Genomic DNA, 26,751 nt, shown 5'->3' with positions numbered 1-26,751 from the left:
GCCGTGTAGGTTGAGGATTATGGAATGGAGGGACCAGAGTAGGAACACAAAAATAGAAGAAAGAGACACATACCAGCAGAGAACTACAACTGCTTTGGATTTTAAAGGAAAATGGGTGGAAGGCGAGAAATGAAAGCCCCATTTGAGGTGACTTTGAAGAGGACATTGTTTTGGACATGCAGGGGTGTCTGGAAAACATAGATGGCCTCACTAATTGCTATGTATCTTGCACAGAGGACATAGGGGTCTTCCCCGGAGTGACCGAAATTTTATGTATGGATCTCTGAAATCTGTACATGTGTGTGATATGGAAGAAGGAAGGAATACAAGAATATGGCTTGTTTCGCAAATCACACTGGTACTTAGACTATCCTGTGGAACCAAACTGCAAGAAAGTTCCAGAAATAACCAGTGACTTGATCTGCACCCAAGTGGAACCCTTTGCCCTGACATCACCTTGGCTTTTGAAGGCCAAGAAAACCTACAGGGTTTAAACTTACATTTTCCATAAAGCTTTGAGGCCAAGCGGAACTCTTCCATGCACTCTGATGACTTGGTCGCCTGAAATGAAGCTGAGTAGACATAAGGAGATGTCCAAAGGAAAACAACCAAGGAAGGACATGAAACCTCTCAGCTACTCAGACCTGTCCAGATATAGAGCTTGGCATTGCAACGCTATTCCTCAGCTGATTTTGCTCACATCATGGTTCTGTTTATGTGATATTCTTCCTGACAGGCCACCCTTTCCTCTCAACATTAACATCAGTGATGTCTGCTTTCTCTGGAGTTACTCATACAAGCATTCTCCTTGGCTTAGAGATTTACAAATGATAGATAACCAAAATTTCAATGACTGCCCAAAGCCTCAATCTGTAGCAGCAAAAGCAACAGGTGAACTAGCACCAGAGGAGGTAGGTTTCAGTTTCGGCTCTACCATGAAACAGCTTTGCGATTTGGGGCAAGAACCCTCATTCTTTGAATTTCAATTTCCTCTTCGCTAAAAGTTACCAACATTTTACCTCAAAGGCTTGTTCTGAGGATTAATTATGACATCTGTCCAAGTATTTTATCAAATTAATAAAATACAAATACGGCACTATCATGATGAAATAACAGCAAATGTTTACATGACATTTAAAAATATTTAAATATTTTCACTTGCTATATTAGTGAATTGCTAAGAAATATAGCAATTCACTAATATATGAAATATGAAATATAGCCAGTTCACTAATGAATGAATTCCCCCATTAAGTTGGCTCCATGAGGGGCCGCAAACTTTGTCTGATTTTTCCTTATCCTGAATCCTTAGCATCTAAAGAAGTACCAGTACCTACTAGGAGCTTAATACCTATGTGTCAAATGAAAGAAAGGAAGAATGAATAGAAACCTCTCTGGGGGAATGGAGGGACACTGGTTTGCAGAAGACAGAGAATATCTTCTGTAAGTCATAGGAATAATCCTGAGCCACAGAAAAATTTAGTTATCCCACAAACTAAAATTTCACAGCTACATTTATGATAGCACAGGCCTTAATCCTGTCTCTACAGACCCCTAGGTTTTTCTACTTCCTATCCCTGCCCTCTCTTACCTGGAATTTTCTTTTCCAAATGGAATTAAAACCTAATGCTTTCCTAATGCAGTCTTTCAGTTCTCTTCTTAAGCCATCTGCTCTTTTATCTACAAAAACTTATTTATTTTATTTGAAAACTTTTAATTAGATGCTTCCAGGCAGTGGCTGAGTTAAGTTTAGAAGCTTCAAGCTTGTCTCATACTCAGCAGCTGCAGTAAGGAAATAAGGCTTATGATTTAAATTCATTATTATCTCCATGTTGATGTCATTTTCTTTTCCCTTGCTATTGCATTGTTCCAGGAAGTTACATAAGGCTTAAGAACCACCAGACTAATAATATTGCTTCTTAGAAATGACCTTTCAGGGAATTTTCCTTATGTGATCAGATGCTGGTAAAGCTATGATAATAAGTAATATACTTCCCCTCTACCTCACCTTTTATCTGAAGATTACTGAAAGCTTTACAAACATTAATTAAGCCAACCTCATAACACTCCGGGAAAAAGGAATTATCCATCGCAGAAAACTAAAACTGAGTTTAAAGGCACATTACTGACATATTTAGAGTCAGCCAATCAGCAATAGAATTCTGATTGTTCCGTCCCCCACCTTCACCCCCACCTCCCCTGTGGGCTTAAGAAACTCTTACTTATCCTCCAAGACTCTGCTCAGGTATCACCTCTAGAAAGTTCTCCTTGCCTCCACCTTCCAAGTTGAATTAGGTGCATCCCTTCCTGTTGTACTCTCAACATCTTCTGCAGGTATCTTCATCTAACTCATTACAATTTTTACAGTTTGTATTCTTGCTTATCTTCCTCCCTAGACTTCAGTTCAATAAGGATATGCATTTATTTTTCTCACCAAGGACCTACTCACTGGGGACATGCACAAATTGATTATTTTAGTTTTTCCCAAATCATCCCATAGTCTGGCATGTAGACAATGTTCAATATATGTTTGTTTAGCTGGACAGGATTCCTGTTTTAGGCATAAAGCACACTTTCAAGAATATGGCCAAAAATCCCTTAGCTTACAATTTAGTACCAAAATTTTTTTTTTTAACGAAATATTGTAGGGTGAGGTTTTCTCACCCCAATCTGCTCTAATTTCTTTGTAAAGCATACAAACTGGTACACCGAATAACTCATGGTTAACACTGGCGCGGATCACATTGAATAAAACAGCTTCTGCTGTGTTTGCCTTACAGGTGTTTTCAGGACCTACAAGATTTAACGCTACACATAGCGCCTGGGACAGTGACTCACACACCCTATTTTTTATAGTAACATATATTAATGAAGTGTCCATATAGGTGGCTCTGATTGGCAAATTCATTTCTTCCCTTCGTTTTTTTTTTTTCATTTGTGATGAAGGGTATAAGGACAGGAAGTGATGGCATCGTAATTATTTTGAATCTACATTAATTTATATAAAAGAGCAAAACATTTGTCAACTCCAGTGCTTTAGTTGTTGTTAGTAGTTATTGTGATAAGTCTTACAGTTACATGATGTGCCAATAGTGTAATACAATATCATATTTGTGCCTTCCCATCCTATGACACAACTCCAAAGACAGAGCATCTGACAATCTTAAATAACTCTTGGGTAACAAGAAAGGTGTGTTTGAAGCTAAATGTGCTTTTTATATTATGTAAAAATTAAATGATACTTGCATACAAAGCATTTAGTACAGCATGTAACACATAGTAAACACTGAATAAATTCAGCTGTGTAATCACATCAATAATTACTATTTATTAAGTGCATGTTATATGTTAGGAACTATGCCAAGTGCTTTATATGTACCCTCTTATACTCCCGGCAACCCTATAAGGTATTGTTTTAATCTCTATTTTGCAGATGAAGGAACTGAAGTATATGGAATTTTTATAATTTTCACTGCATGGCTAGTAAGTCAAAAATTAAGCTTGTCTGCCTCCAGAGTTCAGCAAACTATACCGCCTCTATTTAAGCAAACGAGCGGCATTTATGAAGTGTCTTTGTGGCCACCATGTGCTATTATGGGATGAAATGAACTCTCTGCTCTCCAGCAACTCATAGCCTTGCTGGAAAAGACAGGCAAGATACACCCAGGTGGAAGATGTGAGGTGATAAGACAGTATGTGATGAATTATCAAAATAAACAATTTAAAGCAAATACGTTCTAGATTTAAAGGAGGAAGAGACTGAGGAGCTGCAAGTCAGAAGAGACCTTAGAAGTAAAGGTGTACCTGGAATTATTAGTACGGTCTGCATACTCTGCTGTGATTTTGTGGGTGAGGGATGCATTGGAAATACCTGGCTCAGGGGCAGGGTGCTTTCTCAGACTTCACTCTCACCCACCCTTGACTCACATGGTTGAAAAATTGCTGTTGAAGTTTACCAGGGGTATGAAGAAAATATTTGAGGGTTGTAACTGTCTGGATTTTGTAGTCAGATTGCCTGCACTCAAATTTTGGCCATGTCTCATTTCTTTTTTAACCTCAGTTTTCTGATCAATAAGATGGAAAATAATAATTACAGTATGAGAAGATGTTTGTAAAACACCTAGCATGGTGCCTGGTGTGTAACATGTTTAATGTGTGACAGTTAATTTAGTAGTGTTTTCCTGGCTTGACGAGGGATAAAAAAAGATGGGACTCGCTAATCTAAGATGTTTGTCAGATAGCAAACTGCACTGAGCTCTCTACAGAGTGTATGCGGGAATGATGGCAGAGAAGGGCTGGAGAAGGAGCTGACAAGCACTACATTTCCAATCTGTCTGGGGACCTAAACCTTCCAGCCTGAAGACATCTTAGCATCTTAGCCTGACAGTATTTCTTAAACAGCTCTGACTCCAAATGGCCACCCAAACATAATGGAATGATATGATTTCATACAACATGCTCTTGGGACTGGTAGAATTCCTTTAATGAACAAAACGTTAAAGAAAAAAGTTACTGATATTGGCTAAAACAGAAGAACAGCTTACTGCAGAATATAGAATAATCTTTCATAGATTTTAGGAAGCGACAATAAGCAATTATGAACAACATGGGCTCAATGGGAAGACTACGCTTGAATTCACTCAATTCAACATTCTCTGAAGGCATCAGTTTCCCCATCTATTAAATGGGGATGAAAATAGTATCGAAAGCTGCACAGAGGCAGTTATGAGGATTAAAAGAGATAGTGAATATAAAGCACATAACACAGTGCCAGGCATACAGTCAGCACTCAGTTCTGTCCGCTACTCTTACTATTCAAGGTGCTGTGCTAAGATTTTGGGTAACAGAGGTGAAAAATATCTAAGCATTCTCACAACAGTTTTTAGTAGTTATTTCTTACATATCTACGTACTCTTTGGAAACAGAATTCTGGTCTAATCCATTCTATTCATCTCCATATATCCAGAGTCAGGCACAGAACTTGAAGCACAGCATGTGCTTAATAATTGTGACTTGAATAAATAAATATGGATGCACAGCACCCAACCATCATGTTTAAGAAATTCACAGGAGTGAAGAGAGGCACCCAGACAAGTAATTATAATGCAGTGTAATTGTTGTGGTCAAGAGGCTGTGGATTCACAGAAGGCCTGGGTGACTAGCATCATTGTCCTGGAAGCAAACCAGACCAAGTCCAGGTCTGCCCTGCTTCAGGCTAGTAGGTAATAAGGAACATGTGTGGAATATCACCAACATTTGACTATAGTCACTTAGAGTTTTCTAGTTGAGCCTCTGTCATTTGGCTAATGTGCCCCGCACATCAGTGGAGTGACCTGTGACCTGCCTGGCTCCAAGAGCAGCTCTGTGAGCCTGTTTTGCTAGATTTCTGCCTGGAGCACTTGGCCATAACAAAGTGGAGAGGAGAGAAATCAATAACAACCTGAACTGAACGTACACTTAAAACATCAGCCTTCAACTCTGGAATCACACCCTTGTCACTGACATCCAAAGTGCTTTGGCTCCATGACCTGCTCAGGGTCTAGTAAGCAAACATGAAGAAGGAAATGGAAATAGCTCCAGGGCACAGACAGGGAAATGTGCTATTTGATAAACGGGAACCCACTGAGGGGCAGTTTCCTAGTGTACAGGACAGAAATAATGCAGTTGGTTCAGAGGCTGGTTGGGGATCTTCCGGTATGTTTCTCAACCTCTCTGAGCCTCTGGCTTCCTGTTTGGAAAGGATGATGATGATAATAATCTTACCCAAGAGTGGTATGACTGTTTTGGCAATTCAGCGAGCATTAATGCATGTAACATACCCAACACATGAACTGACTCTTGGCTGGTGCTCAATAAATGTTAGCTTATTACAACTGCTTTTCTACTGCTCATAAGGAGATAAGCAAGACCAAATGCAGTGAAAATAGTTTATTAGCCACACAAATAAAAGCTACAGCAATTTAGGTTTCCCACAGTTTGGTTAAAAGAATGCTTGCCAAGCACCTGTCATGTGCCACCTGCTGTGTTAAGGACTGGGGCCCCAGAATGAGTAAGACAAGGACCCTTCTTTCCAAAAGGTCTTGCTCTGTCTCTCAGGCTGGAATGCACTGGTGCTATCATGGCTCACTGCAACTTTGACTTTATGGGCTCAAGTGATCCTCCTGTCTCAGCCTCCCAAGTAGGTGGGACTGCAGGCATGTCCATGCCTGGCTAATTTTTATATTTTATTTTTTGTAGAGGTGGGGTCTCATTATGTTGCACAGGCTAGTCGTGAACTTCTGGTCTCAAATTATCTTCTTGCCTTGGACTCCCAAAGTGCTGGGATTACAGGTGTGAGCCACTGATCCTGGCAACAATTTTAATATAATTATTAAAAGAGACTTCACAGAAAAGATAAATGGACAGGTGGCAGAACACACAGAGAGAGGAAACCAGCTCAGCACAGAGAAGATGGAAGCTGGTTTGAGTCTGAAGGACTTCATGGAGCCGGCCCCATGAAGGAAAGTGGAAGGGGCACTCCAGGTGTGGGCTGTAGGGACCTGAGTCTGGAGTGGGGGTGGGCAGGCACCAGATGACAAAAGCCCTGTGGGCCCACTTTTGAAGGAATTTCCCTGAGAAGCCAGGAGCCACTGAAGGTTTTTAAGTAGGAACAGATTTACATTTGGATACATCACTTTGGCTTTAGGGTGGAATGAAAATTATTATTTCATAATAAGAGTATTTAGGGTGCTACTTCTTCATTTCTTTCCAACTCAAGCAAATACACAAGTCTATAGCCTCTTCTGGATGACTCAAGTCAGTAATTATACAATCAAACATAACTTCTGGACCCTGAATCATTCCCCTAACGGATAAAATGTTTTAAGCAGGCATCTCTCAGCTCTCATGCTCCTTGTTTCCCTAGAGTCCTTATCCCCTGATCACATACTTGTCTACTTCTGCTGTACCTGCAAGAGTGAGTTCATTACTCTCCATTATACCTCTCCATTCAGTCATAGGCAACCTCAGTGAGAATGTCACAGGTCCCAGCCCTTTTGGTGTCTGCTACAGTTAAGATAATTTAAGTCCTTCTAATCTCAAGAGGTGATCTTGCTAGCCAAGAGATGTTTCTTTATGGATCATCTCTATCCCTCTAGAGAGAGAGAGAGAGAGAGAGAGAGAGAGAGAAAGACACACACACACACACACACACACACACACACAGACATACTCTGCCTTATCTAAACCATCCTAGCGGATCTTCCTAGTTATTACTAAAATATTAAGCTACTTGAATTGTATGTCATTGCAGTACGATTAAGAATTTAATTATTCTCAGGTATAAAAAGAGTTAATAAGGCCAATAATTAAACTCTTGGTAGAAAACACATAGTTGTAAATAGAGGTTTCAGAAGAATACGTAGATTTTGTTAAAAGTGTGTCATACATATTATTTTATGACAAATGTATCTTTTTTTAAGTTCCAAATCAATGAAGATTTCTTATATGCTGCAGAAAATTTAACATCAAAATGTAAAAGGTTGCTTGGAAACACAGCTGTAAATAATAACTGTATTTCACATTCATAAATTATAAGATATCGTTTTCATATGATATCTGAATGCTTTCAGATCCCTTAGCTAGACTGAGCACAGGAAATCCACGTCTAGGCAGTGTGTGTTTTCACACCTTGTACTAGGGTAATTTTCAGAGTCACTACCATTCTGGTAAGAAAGTTTCATAAGGGTTTTAAACAACATATGAGAAATAAGGAAAATCTATCTCTTTCTCCTTATTCCTCTGAGCCTCGAAGTTAAGCCTGCATTGGAAGAACAGTACCCAGAACGTGGAAGGAAAAACATCAACCGTATACTACGAGAAGTGGCCAAAACCGTTTATGTTAGCATCTGACTTATTATTGATAACATCTAAATTGACATGCTAAATTATAAATAAACTGTGCCCAGCATGAAATAATTAAGACCATGCTTTCTTTCTTAACATCTACTACACTGGCTCAAATACTTCTATACAGATTCCTCCAACACGGCACACATTATATTTAGAACTTGGTTTTCTCATCAGATTTGTAGAGAAGACAGTTAATGCATATTTTGCACCACAGGAAGTGATTGGGGTAAGCTTAATATCATAGGAGATTTTGAATTTAGACAAAGAAACCCATTAGTTCTCTCAAACAGCCATCAGAGAGACTTTAATTAAGTCACCCTGACACACGTATGCCTTCCATTGGATCACGATTTCTCATGCTGGTAACTTTCAAGCCCAGAAGAGAGTCACTTTGGGAAAGTGTTTAAACTGGTTGTTTTGGACCGACCTTTTTAGACTCTCCATTTATTATCATTTGGTGATTAAAGAATTAAGATGGTGATACCTAAACATGTTCTTTTAAAGGAAAATAAGTATCCTTAAATCATTAATAGTTGAGGAAAAAAGAGCCAATGGCATCTCTTGAAAAGCCCTCCCTATACTTTCTGTAATGTGCTCCTAGCTTAAATGCATAAAGATGTCTTTGCTAACTTGAACTGCTCAGGAAAAGTTACTGTACCACATACTTAGTAGTCTTTGATGTATTTTGCTGATGATAAAGAATCAAATTCCATTCTTCCCACAAAAATGAATTCCAGTATTTTTAGGTTTAAAAAAGATGTCTGGGAAAAAAAAGAGAAAATGTCTCTAAATTAGCATTCGAGATGAATTACCATTTTCCAGAGATATCACTCCCTACAATATTCCACCCCAAATAAACAGGAGGAAGAACTAAATCCCTAAGCAAGGAGCGAGTGGGGAGTGGGAAAAGGCTCCACGCAGGTGAAAAGAACCAAGTTAACGTCTGACCAAGACGGAGGTAAAAAACACATAATTCCTTCTGATAACATAGCAGCTATTATTATAGCTAATGTTGTGCTCAGGACTTTCCCTGAGTAATTTCACTAATTCTTGTAAGTACTTCATGAGGTGATTTCGATTATTTATACTTTCAAATGAGAAAACAGGCTCAGAGAGGTTAAGTTCTCAAAGTCACACAGATAGCAAGTTCTTGTCTTAGCTTCTGGAACAGTGAATGCTACCACACCTCCCTGGGCCCTATGGCACCATAAAAAAGCTTGGCAGAAGGCCGGGCATGGTGGCTTATGTCTGTAATCCCAGCATTTTGGGAGGCTGAGGTGGGAGAATCACTTGGGGTCAGGAGTTCAATACCAGCCTGGCCAATATGGTGAAACCCCATCTCTACTAAAAATACAAAAATTAGCCGGGTGAGGTGGCGCATGTCTGTAGTCCCAGCTACTTGGGAGGCTGAGGCAGGAGAATCACTTGAACCCGGAAGGCAGAGATTGCAGTGAGCCAAGACCACACCATTGCACTCCAGCCTGGGCATAGAAGTGTCTCAAAAAAAAAAAAAAAAAAAAAAAAGTGCTCAGCAGAGACAGTACCAGCACAGATTATCTTAGGTAGCATTAGTTTCTCCTTGCATATGTCCAGACTTCACTAAATGTTTAGGTCAAGAAGAAAATCACAAAACAGGAATATTTGAGTGTGTAAAAGTGGCTCATGTCCTTCAAAATTTGAACCCTGAGGCCCACCCCTTGTCTCCTGTTTGGGCAGTCCAAAGAATTCACAGACACATCAGTCATTAATCTGTAAGCAAATTTCATTTAATTCATACTTTGCCTGGGGTTAGCAGTCCACGGTCAGAAATGCTCCTGGTACCATGTTCCTAAGACTGTCTGGCTCTGCAGCTGGTTCTTCCTTGGTACAGAGTGAATCTTTCAGTAGGAAGTGTTTCTAACAAGTTCCCATGCTGCTGAAGCCAACACAAAGCCAGAAGCTTTGAAATGGCTGATGTTTAAATTATGACTCCAATACATACATACATACATACATACATACATACATACATGTATGTATTTTTAGTAGACTTTTTTTAGAGCAGTTTTAAGTTCACAGAAAAATTGAGTACAAGCTATAGAGATTTCCCATACACTCCCTGCTTCCACACATGCACAACCTCCCCATTATCAACAACCTCCACCAGAGTGGTTCATTTGTTGCAATCGATGAACCTCTGTTGACACATTATTATCACCCAGAGTCCATGGTTTACATTAGGGTTCACTCTTGGCATTGCACATTCCAGGATTTGGGCAAATGTAGAATGACATGTATCTACCACTACAGTATCATATATAGTAGTTCCACTGCCCTAAAAATGATCTGTGCTTTACCTATTCATTCCTCCCTCTCCCCAAACTCTGGCAACTGCTGATCTTTTGACTGTCTCTATAGCTTTTTCCAGAGCCATATATTTTTTGAAACAATTACCTGTGGTCCTCTGGGGAAAAAGAGCTTCTCAGAGATTCACAGTGAGCACTGTCATTTTAAAGGCTCTGAAAACTCTAGCGGTTAACAATTGGTTTTCTTGACATTTTTTGAAACAGGGTCTCACTCTGTCACCCAGGTTGGAGTGCAGCGGCACACTCACAGCTCACTACAGTCTCTACCTTCCAGGCTCAAACAATCCTCCCACCCCAGCTTCCCAAGTAGCTGGGACTACAGGTGCGTGCCACCATGCCCAGCTAATTTTTTTATTTTTTGTAGAGATGGGGTTTTGCTATGTTGCCCAGGCTGGTCTTGAACTCCTGAACTCAAACAATCCATCTGCCCTGGCCTCCCAAAGTGCTGGGATTACAGGTGTGAGCCACCATGCAAGTCCTAAGAACTGGTTGTAATTTTGTTGTAGCCAATGCTTCTCAAGAACTTCCTGGGGGTGAAACAGTTAACAGTTTTATTCCCTCCTCTTCTCACCATCTCCACTCTCACTCCCCAGCTCAGACCAACCTCATCTCTCACTGTCCACTGTCATGGCCTCCAAATCTGGTCTCTCCATCCAGCTCCTGCTTATTTTCCATCCTTTTTCCTCTCAACACAGAGTGATCGCTTTAGAATATAAACTGGCTTTCCACTGCATTAAGGTAAAATCCAAACTCCTTCCCATGATCAATAAGGTCCCATACCATCGGATGTCGGACCTACATCTCCAGCTTTGACTTTTATTTTTTTCTTCCTCATTATCTGCAAGTCTCACTGGCCTCCTCCCAGCTCTTTCCTGTTCCTGGAGATTTGTTGTTGTGTCTGCCTAGTGTTTCTGAGACTTTTTACGGCTCCTCATCCTTCAGGTGTCAGCTTAGCTATCTTACTATCTTATCTTCAGGCAAAGATTTGTTACTGTTTTTTTTTTTTTTTCTTTTGAGACAGAGTCTCACTCTGCCTCTCACTGAGACTGGATTGCTCACTTTAACCTCTGCCTCTCAGGTTCAAGTGATTCTCCTGCCTCAGACTACCAAGTAGGTGGGAAAACAGGTACGCGCCACCACGCCTGGCTAATTTTTGGATTTTTAGTAGAGGCAGGGTTTTGCCATGTTGGCCAGGCTGGTCTTGAACTCTGGGCCTCAAGCAATCTGCCTGCCACAACCTCCCAAAGTGCTGGGATTACAGACCAGGGAAAGCTTTTGTAACCACCTAAATAAAGCACAACCTTCTCCCTTGCCCTTCTTGATGTTACTCCCTATCACAGTTTTCAAAATGTGGTCCCAAAACCAACAGCATCAGGAACATCTGGGAATTTGTTAGGAATGCAAGTTCTCAGGCCCCACCCCAGACCTGCTGAATCAGAAATTCTGGGGTGTGGCAAATCCATGTGTATTAGTAAGCCCTGCGGGTGATTCTGATACATGCTAAAGTTTGTGCAGTTCTATGGCAGTATACTGTTTATTTCCTACATGTTTATCATAAACTATAATCGTTTCTTCTTTTTATTTAATGCATTTGGCTTTTCTCACTAGATTTGCAAGCACTGTAAGGATCAGCAATCATTGTTGAGGTACAAGACAATATCTGAGGCTAATTAATATTTGCTGAATGAAGGAATGACATGGAACATACCTTGGAAAATACTGCTTTACATAGGATCTATATTAGCTTATGACTAAACTTCAATTGCTGTGAACCACCTTACCAATATTTCTCTCCATTCATTTATTCAATATTTATTGACATATGTAATATGCTAGGCACTATCCCAAATGCTATAAATACAAACATGAGCAAGTCTTTGTTCTGAAAGAAATTATAGACAAGTGAGATTTAAAAACAGGTAAATACACAATTATTTTATTCTGATAAGTGTTATTATAAGGCCTAGAAAAACCTATCAAAAGCATTAAAAATACACACATACTTGTCTTTGACTAGTTATTCTAGTTCTAAAAATTAATTCTAAAAAAAACCCAGGGACGCATACACAGATTTATCAAAAGGATGTTTGTCAGCATTATTTATACTAGCAAAAAAAAAAAAAAATCAGAAATAACCTAAATGTAAAAGAATGGAGAATTCGGCCAGGTGTAGTGGCTCATGCCTATAATCCTAGCACTTTGGGAGGCCGAGGTGGGCAGATCACTTGAGGTCAGGTGTTCGAGACCAGCCAACATGGTGAAACGCTGTCTCTACTAAAAATACAAAAATTAGCCAGACGTGGTAGTGCACACCTGTAATCCTAGATACTCGGGAGAGGCTGAGGCAGGAGAATCATTTGAACCTGGGAGGCAGAGGTTGCAGTAAGCCAAGATTGCACCACTGCACTCCAGCCTGGGTGACAGAGTGAGATTCCATCTTAAAAGAAAAAAAAAAATGAAGAATTCAAAAATTGTCCTAGACATAGGCCAGAACACTAAAATATTATTGCAATTAAAAAGAATCCTTAATGATATGAAATTGTTCACAATATACTACTAAGTAAGAAACTAATATATTTAATTCTATATAAAAATAAATATATTGGGAAAACGTATTAACAATGTTAACAGAAATTATTAGGTGGTATGACAACAGGTAATTTAAGGCTTCTACTCTTATGCTTCTCTTTATGTCCAAATGTTCTGCAATGCACTATGCTACTAAGAGAAAAATGTTAAGGGCAACAAGTCAGAGTTGAGGGAGCAAGTAAATCTGCTATGTGGGTTGGGAGGTATCATCACGCAGGAGGTGTCATCTGAGTTGGGACTTGAGAATGCATAGGAGCTGTTATCAGGAAGAGTTGTCAGTAAAGCAGGATTCAGGGAAGTGCTGAGTGCCTTTGGGGGCCAAAAAATAGCTCAATGAGGCTGAAACAGTTGCAGAGGGGATTTGCAACTCTACACCAAATTTAGTCTACAGTGAACAACCTATTTACTTTCTCAAAAGAAAACAAAGTTCCATATGGACAGTGGCTTTCTTTTTTAATCAAAATCAGAATTTACTTATGCATGATGGGCCGTCCATGCTCCACCAGGCTTTCTTCTTAGCATTTTGAAAAGCCACAGACAGCTTTCCTGCTGCATAAAGAATGATACAAATAAATAGAAATTATAACAAGGTTTCACTTTGGCTGGCTGATTATGAGATAAAATCAGATGGAAGAAGGAGGAGGAGGATATATCTTTATATCTTAGACCCAAAGCTGCCAGTGCCAGAATTCTAGAAGCAGGCCTAATCCCATGGTCTGGCTCTCATCAGTGGCCAAGAAGACTGAATGAGCAGTGAAATACCTCTTTGATGCTTGTTCATCACTCAGCACCAGCACAGAAATTTCAAAGGCCATGTTAAGTGACTTGACAATCTGGAGACAGATGATAAAGTTTCAGCTTGTGATCACTGAACACAATAAATCCCTTATGAACAGGTGCTACTAATTTTTTAAAAAAGATGCATCTTGTGCTGTCAGTCATTTTTAGATCAGCTACAAGTGAGCCTGTTGACCTGAGGCATACTCAGATTGGGCTAAAATTCAGTAAAATATGACTCTTGAGAAGGATACATGTGATTTAAATAGATGATATTGCCCCAGAGATGCCTTCCATAAGTGTTACAAACTCAAGTGTCAATAGAGTAGTGGCAGATGATGAGCTGTCTTCCAATATCAGTCCTTCCCTTCTTGAACAATAAGAAAGTTTTAGCTGGGCACATGATTAGGTAGAACATTTGCTACATTCTTTTGCTATGACAGACATGTGAGAAACTCTCCAAATGATTTTTCTATTTTTCTTGGATATATAGTTAATCCATGTTTCCCAGTCCCCCACTGCAGTTAAAAGAGGGCATGTGACTAATTTCTAGCCAATGAAATGTGGGTGGGGATGAGATACCCAATATCTTGGCCCATAAAAACTATTCCAAGCTCTTTTCACTTGCAGGAGAATAGAAAGGAATCCACAAATCTACAGGAGGTCACAATGTGTGTAACTTCAGAGGCACAAATATTACTTCAAAAAAGTCATCTTACTGAAGCACTTGCACATGTACACAGAGAGTCATTTTCATGGGTGTTCATTGCAGCATTGCTTATACTAGCAGAAAATTGGAAACAACCTGAATTACATCTATAGAAAAATGGTAAAGCAAATTCTGGAATATCCATACTAAAAAATACATGCAACTTTTAAAAAGTTTCTATATATAGGCTATCATGGAAAGATCTCCAAGACCTATTGCTGATCACAAAAGCAAGCTGCAGGATAATTTATTTATCCCCTAACACAACAAACATTTATTGATGATTTATATGTTGGGTACTGTTTAGGGAGTGGGGATAAAGTAGTGAACCACACAGACAAATATCCCTGCCTATATAAAACTTACAGCACATAGAATGTATATTTTAATATCCTAAAACTATATATTAGTTAATAACACATATATACTTCTTTCTAAATACAGAGAGAAGATCCAGAATGATACCCACCAAATTGTTCATGGTGGTAATCTCTAGAGAGCAGAGTGGGGTCAAAGAGGAGATAACAACTTTTTTGTCTACATTCTTCTGTGTTGTTTGCATGTTTATAGGAATGCATTTGTGAATTTAAATCCTTTCTAGTGGAATGCATTCCACTAATGCAGCCAAAAAACTGCTCTTCAGGGGCCTAGCCATGGAACTCCTCAAGGGCCACCACCATTGAAGGATGAACCATGTCTCCACTTTCCTCAACTAGTGTGTCTTCATCTGCTTTATTTATTTATGCCCGTGAGGTTTCTTTTGATCAAATGTTTCTGTGGCCACAAACATTTAAGAACAACCAACATTGCTCATAATCAGAAAATTAAAATACACAAAGGAATACGGATAGAGATCTCACTTGGGCATAACACTAGACTAATCCCGTATCATTTAAGGGTTTTGATTGTCTTACTCTTTTGTTACTAAGGCTCCTCTGCCTGTAAAGGACAAGATTTAAGCTTTTCAGATATCAAATAGCACACAATAAACATCACAAATGAGTTCTGATGCGGAAAATGCATTTTCAAATAGAAGAGTTTTTGTTTTATTTTATTTTAAAATTGTGTTAGCACCTAAAAGACCCCTGTAATAGTGAAGATAAAGTTAATCCAGTAATGCATTTACCATAGTAAACCTCCAGAACAGAAACACATTACTTCCCTCTGATGGAATTTTAAATCAGCATAAGGGATTAAACAGTATTATCCAGCTGATGGAGAGCGACTTGGAAATTATGGGAAATGGCCATATTGCATAGCCGTTTGCGTTCCAGGAATTCCGTTTGGACCTTCCATGATTAATATGTCTGATATAATTCTGGGGAGCTGGTGTCTTTTCTCCTTTAACTTTTTCATTTCATCTTTTCAAAAGGCTTGCACAAAGCAGAGCCAGGCTTCATGCTCTTCTTTCAGACTGTGGTTTATTATGATCTAGATTTGAATTAAAGCAGTGGAAATGGCCTCACAATTCTACAACTCCACTTTTAGTATTTTGTTGAAACAGAATTCATTCTCCATTGTATTAGCACATGCACAAAATAATGAATTATGGCCTATCTACAAAAATAAACATTGTCTGACAGATTATAGGGTGAGTGGATTGGATGATACAGAGCCTGAAGGTAATCAAAGTTCATTCCTTCTTTTGCCACCTTCCCTTTCAGCTTGCTTTCCTGAGCAGCAGTGTTTGAGAATTGTCTCTTTTTTTTTTCTGTACTTTTAAATTAAGGCATAACTCAACAGCTATTTCAGATAAAATAGTCTCCCCATTGATCCATCTTTTCCTGAAATATTTTTACCATAGAGGCCAATTTTAATTGCCGTGAGTTTTTTGTTTAATTTGAATTATTTATACAAGTAATCTGTTTTTCTTAGCACTTATTGACAGCCTACCTTCACAGACCACCTCTCCTCCCAAATACCTCATCCTTTTTTCTTCCACCTGTAAACATTCCAACTGTAACCCATCATAATAGGTAATGTCAGCCACAGAAGGAAATAAGGTATCTTAGTATCCATAAGCAAAACAAGAGAGAAAACTGTATATTTTGTAGGCTTGGTGAATTCTGTGGACTTATAAGCCTTGGACTAATCCTAAGCAAAATTAAATCTTTCTTTGATTTTCCTGGACACTCTAACTTGATGAATGACTTAACTACTTTGTGTTTCAGTTTTCTGAAAATTGATAGGATAAGATGATAATACCTATCTCATGGGGTTGAGAGTTGAGTGAGATGATATAGGAATCTATTTCACATATAATACCTGGCATGTGGAAAGCATTTAGTAAATGGGAGTTATTATTGCTGTCATTATTATCACTATCAGCAACGTGTTTTTATCTTAAACTGACCAAAAAATAATAAAGTCTGAGAACCAGGACCAAATCTCAGAAAGGTTCTTGGATCCAGATGTCAGTAAAAATCAAGGAAAACCTCCCTAATGATGAGAGAGACAAAAAAACTGGGGGATTGTATACTAACATTACTACTGAGTTTACAGAAAAAAAAAAATGGATGTAAGAGAATATTATAAAACTGGGTATGGTGGCTCACGCCTATAATCCCAGCACTTTGGGAGGCTAAGGTGGGCAAATCACCTGAGGTCCGGAGTTTGAGACCAGCCTGGCCAACATGGCAAAACCCCATCTCTACTAAAAGTACAAAAATTAGCTGGGCGTGGTGGTGCATGCCAGTAGTCCCAGCTACTTGGGAGGCTGAGGCAGGATAATTGCTTGAGCCCGGGAGATGGAGGCCACAGTGAGCTGAGATCATGCCACTGCACTCTAGCCTGGGTGAGAGAGCGAGACTCTGTTTCAAAAGAGAGAGAGAGAGAGAGAGAGAGAGAGAGAGAGAGAGAATATTATGAATAACTGTATGCCAACAAATTGGGTAACCTAGATGAATTGGACAAATTCCTAGAAACACAGACATCACCAAAACTGACTTAAGGAGAAATAGAAAATCCAAGAAGACCTGTATCAAGCAAGGAAATGAAATCAGTAATCAGAATTCTTCCAGAGAAAAGCCCAAGACTAGATGTCTTCACAGATGAATTCTACTAAATATTTAAAGAAGAATTAATACTGATCCTTCTCAAACTCTTCCAAACAAAAACAAAAACAAAACACTTTCTTAATTACTTTATAGGGCCAGCATTACTTTGATACTAAAGTCAGACAAAGACAACATAAGCAAAGAAAACTACAAACCAACATACTTTATGAATACTGATGTAAAAATTATCAGCAAAATACTAGGAAACCAAGTTCAACAGCATATTGAAAGGATTATACACCCTGAGCAAGTGAAATTTATCCCAGGATTGCAAAGGTGATGAAATGTATGAAAATCAATGAGTGTAATATACCACATTAATAGAATAAAGGAAAAAAAAACTATGTGATTATCTCAATTGATAAAGAAAAAGCATTTGACAAGATCTAACAAATATCCTTTCATGATAAAATCCTCAATACATTAGAAGTAGAAGGGAACATCCTCACATTAGGAACAAGACAAAGATGCCTGCTTTTATCACTTATATTCAACATAATAATGAAAGACCCAGTCAGTGCAATTAGGCAGGAAAAATTTTTAAAAAAGCATCTAAATTGGAAAGGAAGAAGTAAAACTATCTTTGCCTACAGATGATATGATTTTACATTTAAAAACCTTAAGAACACACACACACACAAATCTGTCATAGCTAATAAAATGAATTCAGCAAAGTTGCAGAATACAAATAAACAACAAAAAAGTTGTATTTTTATGTACTGGCAATGAACACTCTGAGAGGGAAGTTTATAAAAACTCTGTTTACAATAGCATAAGAAAGAATAAAATTCTTAGGAATAAATTTAACTAAGGAGGTGCAAGACTTGTACATTGAAAACTACAAAACATTGCTTAAAGAAATGAAAGACAAAAATAAATGGAAACACATTCAGTGTTCATGGATGGGAAGACTTAATACTGTTAAGATGATAATGCTGCCCCAATGTGGTATGTCTATTCAAAGCGACACACAGATTCAATGCAATCCCTATCAAAATCCTAATGGTGTTTCTTGAAGAAATGTGAAAACTGATTCTAAAATTCATACGGAATTTCAGAGGACCAAGAATATAAGAATAGTCAATACATCTTGAAAAAGAACAAAGTTGGAGAACTCACATTTCCTAATTTCAAAACGTACTTACTACAAAGCTGTATTATTAATCAAAATGATGTGGTACTGGAATAACAATGGTTTTATATAACAATATAGAATTGAGAGCCCAGAAATAAACCATCATCTCTATGGTCAAATGATGTTCTACAAGGGTGTCAAGACCACTCATTGAGGAAAGAACAGTCTCCTCAACAAATGGTGCTAGGAAAAAACTGGACATTCATATTCAAAAGAACGAAATTGGGCCCTACCCAAATATAAACAAGAAATTAACTCAAAATAAACTACACACTTCAATTTAAGAGCTTGAACTACAAAACTGTTACAAGAAAATGTAGTGGCAAATGTGTATGATGTCAGATTTGGCAATAGATTTAATATGACACCAAAAGCACAGGTAACAATAATAAAAATAGATAAAATTGGACTTCACCGAAATGAAAACTTTGTATATCAAAAGACACTATCAAGAGAGTGAAAATACAACCCACAGAATAGGAAAAAAAATTTTGCAAATCATACATTTGGTAAGTGTTTAATATCCAGAGTATAAAAATAACTCTTATAACTCAACAGCAAAAAGACAAACAACCCAAATAAAAAATGGGCGAAGGACTTGAATAGATGTTTCTCTATAAGAGATATACAAATGACCAATATATACATGAAAAGATGCTCAACATTATTAATTATTAGGAAAATGCAAAAAATACCACAGTAAGACACTGTTTCACATCTACTAGGATGGCTATAATTTTTAAAAAGGAAAATAAGTATTGTCAAGGATGTGGAAAAATTGGAATCCCCACACATTGCTGGAAGGAATGTAAAATAGTGCAGCTTCCTTCCTCAAAAAGTTAAACACAGAGTTAGGATATGGCCCAGCAATTCCACTCCTAGGCATACATCCCAAATAATTGAAAACAGTGACTCAAATAGATACTTATATACCAATGTTCATGCAGCATTATTCACAATAATCAAAAGGTAGAAACACCTAAGTCTTCATCAACAGAAGAACGAATAAATAAAATGTGGTGCATATGTAAATGAAATATTATCCACGCATAAAAAAGAATGAAGTTCTAATACATGGTAAACATGGACGAACCTCAAAAATATTCTAAGTGAATAAAGTTACACACAAAAGGACATGTATGATTCTACTTGAATGAAATATCTAGAACAGGCAAACTCATAGAGATAGAATATATAGTAGAGGTTACCAGAGACTAGGGAAAGGGAGAAATGAGAAATTATCATGTAATGGGTGCAGTTTCTGTTTGGGGTAATGAATATTTTCGGAAATAATGGTGATAATTGCACAACACTGTGAATGTAATTAATGCCACTAAATATGCAGTTGAAAGTGGTTAAAATGGTAAATTTTATGTTATGTATATTTTACCACAATAAAAAGGTAAATTAAGAAGTCCATTATAAACATAATTGTTGGCATTTGTAATAGCACCGTAGAAGGGAACATCCTCACATTAGGAACAAGACAAAGATGCCTGCTTTTTCTATGCACAATTGAGAAAAGGAAAAGTGGCCCTTATAAACTGGAACTTAAACATATTTTTGGCCAGATAGCTAGGACAGGCAAAATGCAATTGGTTAGATTGTTTGTATCAGTTCTACCTAAACATATTAATCCATGTCTATAAATGTTTAAAAAAGTGAATGCACTGTTACAAGGGAGTAAAATTCCCAGCACTGAATATACTAATAAAAAATTGTATGGTAGCCCAGCAGGGAAATTGTAGAAGGAATTTATACACATGGCAGGATGTTAGACAAGATGAGGGTCTCAAAGGCCTTCACTTTTTAAGAGTTTAAACTTCTATGAGAATTGTGTACAACTAGAAACTTTCCCAAGGTTAAACAATTTTCCTTTTTCCAGAGGCAATGGAAAATGGCAATTTGGGTTCTTGCATTCCTGATAAAAATTTACCGTTCTAGTCTGGTGATGTCTCTACTGAAAATATTCTTTCCTATAAATCTCCTGCCTGAAATTTCCATAGAGCTTATCAGGTTTCATAAAGCATATCACCTTAAAATGGATTTTAAAAATTCAGAGTGGAACAGATTCCTCTATGAAATTGTAATATGGAAAATAAAGTTCTCCTAACCCTAATCGTCTTCACAGAAGTGTTTCCAAGGAGAACACCCAGGGATATGACATGAGTAGGAAGACCATAATAAAGATGTGAATGTAATTTTCACACATGCTGTCAACCTCAAATATACAGCCTACTCAGAGGCAATTTGGGTAAAAATTGTCATGGCTATTGCCAGTGTTGTCACTTCTTGATTTTTTCCTCCTAGGGACTGTGTCTTATTCATTCTTGGTCTCACTGATGGTGCCATAGCACCATGTTTCAGGCATTCAGTCAAAGTCTCTTGAGTTGAATTTTCAGTCCTCCTAGATTTCCTGTATCAAGAGTTTTTGATAACAAAGGGGATTGTGAAGAGAGGAGATGGGTCAGTGACTCAAACTTGTAAAGCAGAGGTAAATGGCACAGTCATCAGAATACATAACTGGGCCACAGAAGGCACATTTAAGTAACAATTTGGAAAACTCAGAATCTAATCAAACACATCTGTGCTTTATATTCTCTACCTGCTGTCTTGCCTAAAATGAAGATGCTTAAATCCCCATTAGTGGGGCAGGGCTGCCCATCTATGGAAAAACAGAACTGGACTCCAATCTGCTTTGTGTGTCTTCAGAACAGCTGCCAGCTGATCAGAAAACATTTAATGTGGGGGATCCAGTGTGGGGCAGGATGAACACAGCTGGTTGACACAGCAAGCAGTTAGAAACAACAACAACAACAAAAATGCCATTTGATTCGTGGGCTGAGCCAATCCATCTGGGAAATCTCTCAAAGAAAGTAGCTGGAAATGACATTTCAGCTCTGATTTTCCTAGTCAAGTCTGCACCTTAAGCCAAAGACTCAAAAATAGCACTCCATCTAGATGGTGTAAACACAGTGACACTTGAGTCTCTTCACTTTGGTCTTTCGAGAGTGATTTTAACTCTTTCAGAGATAACATGGGAGACTGAAGGGGCTGGGTGCTGGAAACTAGACTGTCCACATCTTGTTTCCAGAAAATGGATTACTCTGCTGGCGGCTGATTCTTGGATTTCCTATCATGAGATCTGAACCCTGGGCCTGATGTACAGTGAGGTGTGCGATTGGCATTTGCAGAAGCCTTGACATCCACACTGCAGTTCATGATTGGTGTCAGACAAAGAAGCATTTTAAATGACTGCCGGCCTGGTGATAAGGCCGGTTATTACCGAGGTGTAGTTTCCCCAGGTCTAAAGACTCATAGTGGTGCCACTGAAGCATGCTGGGGAGAAGATAAAATTTAATTAATAATTTCCTTAGAGGCCAACAGTCTATTACAACTATGTTCCTTGCTGTTCTCTGCAATGACCTTATAGCTCATAAACATTATAGATGCATGCTTGGTCATAGTCTCATCCCCAGGTTTAATTTATGGCTCAGGCTGCATTGTATAATTAGCTAGTCCAAAATGAAGGTTTTCAGATGCTGAAAACATTTGAAATAGACTCTGCATAAGGTCGGTGTGTGCCTCCCTCCCTTCTGTTCAGTCCAATGCCTGGCATACATAGTGTAAATTCCTAGATTAATAATACACATATGATGAAGCTGGGGATGAAGGTGAAGTCTGCTTTTGAGTTACATATAGGGGACAAATTTTGGTTTATGTTAGATTTGGAGATTCTGGACACTAAATTAGGTAGCTTTTTTGTATTCCATAGAGTACCTCAAACTAAGTATTTTTAGAAACACAAAATTGCAAAACGATGATGTAACATGGGGTTAGATTTTTCTCTACTACAGTAAAACACTTGTTTCTTTGTATGTGACTACAATTTACTTTTGAGCTATTATGTGGCCAACACTTTGTAGAGCTGTGGTAGAAACAAACAAACAAAAAGCCTCAATTGTCTCTGGGATTAGTGCCTCAAAATCAGAGAAGTAGTACATGTTTAATAAATAACTGTTGAATGCATGAGTCAATGAATTGACTGTGGGATATTTTATACATTAAATTATTTTTTAAAATGGGCAATGTTTATATGGTCAGTAAGGTAATAATAAAGTAGATTAAAAATGATAGTTGCTATCTTCCTAAAACTGAGAACCAATGTTTGCTGAAGGCCTCCATCCAGGCCCTGTGGTACGAAGAATACAGAGAATACAGCAGTGAATACTGATTCAGGCTTTAAAGGCTGACTGTCCAACAGCAAAAGTGACTCCCTCAACTTGCCAGAATCAAGCCCAAACTCTAAGTATTACATTTTCTACAATTATGTTTGGCATATTCCCCTTTCCATCCTATGCTATATCCAAATTAGATGGGCTTTGTTCTAGTGCCTGGCCAGAATACAGTCTGAAATGCCTGTTGAATATATAACATAAAAAGAAAACTAATCACTAGGAATCCTGTGCTGTTTGCTGTTGGTGACCCCTCTGGTTAGATATTCTTCCTCAATTGCTAGTCCATGACAACTCTCTCTGCCTGTTCTTCAAGATCTACTTCAAATACCAGAACATAGAAGTGCATTGTTGGTATTCATTTCTTTCGATCACTCAGTCACTCATTTGTATATAAATCACCTCTTTCTAAAATGGCTAAGGCATCACATGTTAGAATTGCACGGAAGGAGAGGAGTATCTATGCTTTGTGAAGATATAGTTTTCAGTGCCAAAGCAAATCACTTTATTCCAATTCTCATCCACATTCCAGACAATGATGAGATAAGTTAATACAGTTAACACTATTGACAGAGCATTTATTATTTGCTCTGGACTATGTAAACTTCTTCATATATAATTATTTCACTTACATACACAATGCCACTATTATATATATATATATGTATTATTATTCTCATGTTATAAGTGAAGAAACTAAAACAGACAGACTAAGTAAACCTGCCCCAAATCACATCATAACAGTAGTGTGAGTATATCAACCCAGGTCTAAGTCTAAATCTTTGCTCTTAGCCACTACATTATCCTGCCTCTCTCATAATTCTCAACTAATGACAAACAGATGTGAAAGTATGTCTATTGAACTGTATCCTTGAAGAAGGCAACTTGAATATTCCATTTGCCTATCTGATGCCAACGATCCAAATTTGTGTAGTCACTCAACCACCTGGATATTTAGTTTACGTTAACACAGAAATCTGGATATTTGAAAAACTGTGATGCTCAAGCAAGCATTTCAAATCTCATCTAAATTCCTAGCTTCATATAATACCCAGGCAAGGCATTTTGCATGAAAACAGAACGTAAGAGATCTGAGCTAAGAAAAAAAAAAAAAGACAAAATTTTAGACAAGAAGTATGTATTGCTTAATCAATACCAGTGGGAAAAAATGAATTTTCCTGTAGCCTACCACAACATTTCACAGAGTCACAGTTGTCCCAATGTGATACTTTATGAAAACAGAATATTTCAGGATATTACAACCAGATTAAATCCAACTGAAAGTCAAATAAAGGAAGAAAGATGCTAGGAATGAAATACATTTTGGATCCATCCAGATTCATCACCAACTGATATAATTTGGATCTGTGTCACCACCAAATCTCATGTTGAATTGCAATCCCTAAAGTTGGAGGTGGGGCCTGGTGAGAGGTGATAGGATCATGGGGGCAGTTTCTGTTGAATGGTTTAACACCATTCCCCTTGGTACTGTTGTTGGGATAGTAAGCTCTTTGGAGATCTGGTTGTTTGAAAGTGTGTGGCACCTCCCCGACCCATGCTCCATCGATTTGAATAGTGGCTTCCCCTTTGCCCTCCACCATGATTGCAAGTTTCCTGAGGCCTCCCCAGGAGCTGAGAAGATACTAGCATCGCACTTCCTCTACAGCCTGCAGAACTGTGAGCCAGTTAAACCTCTTTTCTTTATAAATTACCCAGTTTCAGATACTTCTTTATAGCAATGCAAGAACAAACTAATACATTATCCATTGTCATAATTGAACCAGAACTCTCCTATGGCTATTGAGGATCTTAACATGTTGTTTCAAATAAAAATAAAGACACCATTCTGAATCCTCTTTACATTTAGAATATGCCAGTTTCTATATTCATCCAGGAAACTCAGGATCTAAGTTTCCCCTAAAGCAGCTGTTCCTGGAGTGTACCCACCAATTTATAAAGTTATAAAGTCCAAAGAGATGGCCCACAGAAATTCACTTCAGCCTGACTGATGACTACCTGATTCCTCCAGTTACTAGCAAATTTTCCTGTTTGCTCTCTCTTGATTTTTAATTCTTGCACAAGTCACATCATACATAGCAAAGGATATAATATTCTTCAAACCTAATACATCAGTACTCAATAGTTGTTTTTATCCTTGCCCATGTTTTTTTTTTTTTTTTTTTTTTTTTTTTTTTAAAGAGTTGATCCATAGTTTTTCAAGCTATGCTTCATGTATGGTGACTACCTTGGTGTCTGAACTTTTCTTGGTTATTTCAATATATAAAAATGCCTGAACTTAATTGAAGGGTGAGAGAGAGAAGAAGGGAGAGGAAACAGGAGAAGAAAGAAGGAAAAAGAAAGAAGAGAGGAGAGACAGAAACAGAGGGGGAAGGAAGGAAGGTAGAAAAGGAGAGAGAGAAAGAAGGGGGAATGTGGCTAGAAATGTAGATACAAGATTGTCGTAGATTGGATATGGAAAAAAATCTTTTAACTTGCTATCACATACACTGACTCAAATTCTGCTTTTAGTGAATTTCCCCAAAATATGAAAAGATAAGTAGGTATAGGAAGAGTTTTTAAGAACATTGAAAAAACTAAAAACCATAAAATATCTGAGAATAGAGGATAGGTTAAATGAATTAAGGTTAATGTGATGGGCTTTATAAACTACTGAAAGTCACATGACATAAGAGTATTTGATGACATACGTGTGATCTATTCCTAATACTGAAGCATGCATGGTCATAGTCTCATCCCCAGGTTTAATTTACGGCCCAGGTTACACTGCATAATCAGCTGGAATAAAATTAAGATTTTCAGATGCTGCAAACATTACAAATTCTGCATAAGTTATAGTGTGGTATAGCATAAGCCCTGATTTCATTGAAAAGATATATGCACTGAATAAAGAGATAAGAATTTCCACAAAAATCTTCATATAACATACCTTTGGGTGCTTTAAGCATCCCTTGTTCTGGACCTGTCATTTTCTCTTCAGTTGATAAAATAGCATAAGTAATTTACACTTTTTCTACTTATGCTTTTTGCATCTTCCCCATTTTCCAAAGTCCGTACAACTTTTATAATCAGGCAAACATCATGCTATTTAAAAAAACAATTAATATCAGAGGCTGTAAATTTTTTTGACATTCCTCTAACAGAAAGCACCCAAAAGGAACTTCTTGGAGGTGGATGCTTATCTTTGCAACAGTCAACAGATACAAGATTGCAGACGACGCATTTGCAAGTCTCCGACAGATGTTATGAGAATTTCCCACGAACTGGAAACGAAGCCTCTGAGGAACAAGGACTTGAATCACTAAATATCAATTCCACCCCAGAGCACTGCAGAAATTTTGCTACTGTCTGATGAGGAGGATAGGAGGAGCAAGAAGGCTGTGCTTCTGCCTCGGAGAATGACATTATTAACTTATCACATTAGAATATCAAGGAAGGTAGGAGCATGCATATATCTTTCTGTGTGTACCTGTCTATATTAGCTTAGCAGGTAATTCCCAGACCTATAAAACTTGGCACACAAAGGAAGCAGCAGCACCGAAATGGTGAAGGATTGATCGGAGTACCCCAAAATCTTATGCAATAAAAAGAACCTCAGCTGGTTAACATTTTACCCTTTCCTTCTTTAATTGTAAATAATAACATTGAATGTTTCGGCCTATTTTTCCCCAAAATTGTCTCCAACTTCTAGTTTTTTTCTGTAAATAGCATGCATGATGTGCAAAAGTTTTCTTGGTAAACAGCTATAGAAACAAAACAAAACAAAAATTTAGTCACAACTAAAAGTGCGAGAAGAGGACAGCCTCAGTCCTCTAAATGACTGGATTGGATTCTGACATATTTAAAAAATAAATGTAGTTATTATTTTAAAGTCAAGGATGTTTCCATATCACCTAAAAAATTGCTGTGAATGAAAATTCTTCTGGATTTATTTTGATTAAGAAATATATTGGCTCTTATAACACTGATGGGAAAATTTATTCAACACAATATTCCT

At 37.9% G+C, this 26,751-nt stretch overlaps 1 long non-coding RNA gene across 1 annotated transcript in view; it reads right to left on the bottom strand.

Moving 5' to 3' along the window:
• Positions 1-8,657: 8,657 nt before the first annotated feature.
• Positions 8,658-26,751, bottom strand: part of LOC139363743 (uncharacterized) — a 315,681-nt gene continuing 297,587 nt past the window's right edge. The window contains exons 4-5 of the long non-coding RNA XR_011624594.1: positions 13,587-13,657; positions 8,658-12,672 (exon numbers count right to left, since the gene is read on the bottom strand). This is a non-coding gene — a long non-coding RNA (uncharacterized lncRNA). The remainder of the gene's footprint in view (positions 12,673-13,586; positions 13,658-26,751) is intronic.

This window comes from Macaca nemestrina, chromosome 6 (assembly GCF_043159975.1).
Source record: "Macaca nemestrina isolate mMacNem1 chromosome 6, mMacNem.hap1, whole genome shotgun sequence".
NCBI classification, from domain to species: domain Eukaryota; kingdom Metazoa; phylum Chordata; class Mammalia; order Primates; family Cercopithecidae; genus Macaca; species Macaca nemestrina.
Note: the sequence above shows the minus strand (reverse complement) of the source record. Positions and strands in the feature narration are given on the sequence as shown.